The sequence below is a fragment of the Pelecanus crispus genome, chromosome 1 (genome assembly GCF_030463565.1).
Source record: "Pelecanus crispus isolate bPelCri1 chromosome 1, bPelCri1.pri, whole genome shotgun sequence".
NCBI classification, from domain to species: Eukaryota; Metazoa; Chordata; class Aves; order Pelecaniformes; family Pelecanidae; genus Pelecanus; species Pelecanus crispus.
Genome location: NC_134643.1, coordinates 91,908,850 through 91,913,114, shown reverse-complemented (window position 1 = coordinate 91,913,114; position 4,265 = coordinate 91,908,850).

Sequence of the window (4,265 nt, the reverse complement as noted above, 5' to 3'; positions counted from 1 at the left end):
GCCTTTGCTTGCCGTTGAGTTCTGCCTTGATAGCTATTGTATGTTCCCGAAGTTGCTTTCGAGACGGGCAGTGTCTGTCTTTGCATTTGTCTCAGTGCTGTGGCTGCCTTGACTTCTGCGGCCAGTTACTTAGTTGCCAGGATGGCTACTCTAAGAATTTCTATGGCTTTTGTCTGCAGGGTCTATTTTACAGTGCTGTGGTTCTTGGGGAGCAGCATGTCCTTACCGAGTGTCATGGTTTAGCCCCAGACACTCAAATCTGTTTTCCTTATCTCCGATTGTGTTGGGTGGATGGCATGGGAACCGCTGTGCTTTCCAGCATTGGAAAAGTGAGGAGAAGGTAGTGGGCCATTATCCTAAGATGTGTATCAGGAGAGCAGAGGAGAAGGAGTTGGAAATGCCATTAATTTTCTGTCCACCTGAATGGTGGAGCATGGTTACACTCCCTGCAGGTATGCTTATCCCTAAAGCTTCAGAGTTCAGGCCTGACTTCCCACCAGAATTGATGTGTCAGTGCATCGGCCAAATCCATGCCTGGTCACCTCAGTTTCATAACCCAAATCCCACAGTTGTTTGAGTTGAAAGCTAGACCCTCCTTTCTTCTAGGCCCGAGGGTATTGTGCATCGCTGCTGTGCTGCACATGCATCCCTGAGGGGCTGGAGCTCCAAGATCATTACCCATGGATGGGACACTTGTAAATGTGAATGGTCAAATTGTTTGTTGGAATGAATTTCATTCTTTTTTTCCCTGTTTCTTGGCCAACTCGTTATTTTTACGTTTGTTATTGGTGATGGCACAACCAATCATTTGTGTATTTCCTCAACTTCTTGGGAATGATCTGGTTTTCAAACCAGACTTTTCCAACTGCGATTCATGATGGAGCTTTTCAACTATGGCTATTAAGAAGTGAACATAGAATACGATGGTTCATGCTGGAAACGACAAAAATGCTCCAAACATTTGAAAATTAAATGTGCAGTGAATCCTAATGAAGAAGATTAACAGGTTTAACCTGCTGCGATGGCCTGCCTCTACCTCTCTTCGTATGCATTTACCTCCTCCCCCAGATTTTGTACCCCTTGGATACCTCTGAAAAGTTCTGGCATTCTCACCTTTAGGTTTGTCTGCACAAGGAATTACAGTCAGGTTTCTTGGGGGCATACTTGTATTCCAAAATAATACTGGGCATGCAAGGAGCTATGATTCTATAGCATGGCAGGATCACTATACTAAAAGCAACCTGATCTGTGTTTTTCTTCAAGAGGGGGAACCTTTATGTGTAACTGAAATGAATGAGCCAGGTTTTGCTCTTCCCAAAGTTCAGCCTCTGTCACTCCTTATATACCTTCCTGATTCCTCCTGAAGCTCCTCCATGTTCATCAGCATTTTTTTTTTTGGGGGGGGGGGGGGGGTGGAGTTGAGGGGAGCAGTTGCAGAGCAGTGTGGGGAAGGATATTTATTTACCAGATCTGGGGTGAAATACCTTTGCAAATGCAGTCTCTGGAATTGGTCTGAGCATTTATTCAGCTGTGCCCCTCCTTAAATATCTACCTGAATGTTTACCCAATCTTACATATTTCCTCCTGGGTGTCTGCCTTTTCTTCTGAGAACCTGGTTTCCTCCTCTGTCAGGCTGAATCTTCCCCAGTTCTCGTTTTTCTTTCTCCCATTCTGTTTTGGACAAAAAAATGCTTGCCTCCAGTGGATTTTCTGATCTTTCTTCCTCCATTAGGAGAAGCTATGGAAGTATGAAGTATTTTTCCTGCATTTATCACTTCATCCCTTCCCTCTGTACTTCTTGAGGACTTGTTCCTAGTGAAGTATAGAATAATAATGCTTTACAAATTTCTTAAAGGCCAAAGGAGAAGGCAACACAAGTTCTGAGTGTGTTTAACAGTGGAGGCATCTCTGAAAAAGTCATGCTCTTAACCAAGTGAGCTACACCTAGGGTATGTATTCTCTGCAGAATTAATTCGTGTCATCACTGCCCGAGTCTGGTCACAGCGGATGGTTTAACATGAGCATGAGATACTGCATATCAGTGCCTTGCCTGAGTTACTGAAGCTGCAGCAGTGCCCAAGACGTGTTGCCAGGTTGGCCGGGTACATGTCCCATTGCTCTTTGTGTCATGCTGAGCTGAACACCAGAGAATCTTTCTGTCCTTCCAGTCATGTGGTGGGCAGTTGTGGGCCCACAACCCATGTCCTCAGTGAGGCGTGTGTGGAGAAGGATGAGACAGAAGGGGGTGTTTCCAGCTCAAGTGTTTGAGCTTCACCTCTCTGCTTTAGTCTGGTTGGCTGATTTGGGCTTTGAGCGTTTAGAGGTGAGGATTTGGCATATGTTAGAAGTTTAACACAAGTCAACTTTGTGAGGAAGTGATCCCTTCAGAAGCATTGCCTTGCTTCTAGTTCTGGTAATGCTTCTGCAGAAATCTTTGACAGTCTGTTTTCTGTGTTTGTTGTGGCAGCAAACACTGATTTGTTATTGTCTCCTGTAAAAATATCAATGTTTGATTGATTGTTGTGGCAGTATTTTCACCTACAAACCAAAGGGTAACTGCAGTATCTTCTCCGAGCAATTTTAGCTAATGATGGTCTGTCTGGACTTTGCTGAAGAAGGGTAGCTGGTCGCTTTCAATCTTCCTTCATGTCTCCTGCCCTGATGACATTGTTCATGATAGATCAGTTTGGCTGGAAAGTTTTAGTCTTGTACCTTCCTGCCTTACAAGGCACTTGGTGATACCCTGTTTCTTCCACAAGGTCTCTCTGTATTATAGATCACTTAAGTGAAGGTTGCATTTGAGCAACCTTCATGTCTTTGGACAGTGGATTGGATATACTCTGTGTGTATATATATTTATGTGTGCGTATATATATCACAATATATATAATAGTCTGTATAACATATCTAATACATAATGTTACATCTTATATGAAATTTTATATTGATACATATAGTGTAGTGTATTGGATATAAATTGTAAGTATAGCATAGTATTTTGGATATACTACTGCTTTTCTTTCAGGCAGTGCAGTGGATGAAGTGATTTTCCTCAGAATCATTCAGAGTTTGCCAGACACATGAAGAGGGTCCACCCTCTACGAAGAGTGGTTTATCCAGTCATGATTGTCCATCAAGCTTTCCTCATATGTTGCTAGACCATTGTTTTCAAAGTACATTTTCTCCCAGAGCTTATCACCTCTTGGCCAACCCCTCTGTGACTGCTAATGACTTTAGTGTTGAAAAACCTGTTCTGATTGACTGCCTGGTCCTCTCCCCTGCAGAGCACATGGCAAGGAATGTCACCTGGTGGTCTTTGCAGAAAATATTAGAGTATTTATTTTAGAATAAAATAAAATAAAACAAACGTAAAGATTTCCAGTGATACGCTAGATCCCTGTGCAAGTTTTTCAAGTGATTGATTTCTCCCAGTTTTCAGATTTTGCACTATTTCTGTGTAGCATTCGTCTACCTTCGGCTAGATCCGTTGGATCTGGGGTCTTTGTCTTGCAGGTTAAAGAGCCCTCTGCTGTCAGAAATCTTCTCCCTTTGTAGTACTCATAGGCCATGGTCAAGTTGCCTTTTAACCTTTTCTCTGATAAGCTAAATATACTGAGCTTCTTAAGGGTCTTACTGTAAGGGGGAGGAGTTATCAGACTTCCTTATTGTTCTTTCTTGGAAGTTTTCAATTTGTCAGCATCCTTTTTGGAGTATGTGGGTAAAAACTGCATGCATTCCTCCCATAATGGTCCCAGCAATCTTGTATATAGTCAGGTAAAAATAATCTCTCTGTTCCTGCTCCTGAAGAGTGTTCCTCTCTTTATGCACTGGTGGATTTCATTCATTCAGGAATAGCCCCCTTAGAAGTCTCGTGCTGGGAACTTGTGTTCAGTTTGCTATCAGCCGTTAATTACAAGGCCTTTTCAGAGCTTCTGTTTATCCTTGGATCTTCATCCTTGAACACTTACTACATTCTTCTGCTCTTGATGTAAAAACCTTCCCTAATTAAAACGCTTGTCTTTCTGTGTGACCCCGTTGCAGCAGTAACACCAACTGGTCTGTGCCGAAGTTTCCATTTCATCATTTACCATCTCGCCTGCCTCAGCACCACCTGCAAACTGTACCCATGTATCTGCAAACTTTGTTCAGCTGGTGCCTTTGCCAGCTACCAACAAATTCCATGATGGGCCACCATGGCCTCTCAATGGCGAGCTTTGGGGGACTTGCTTTTTGACAGTGGATCCATGCGTGAGGGCTTTTTGCTG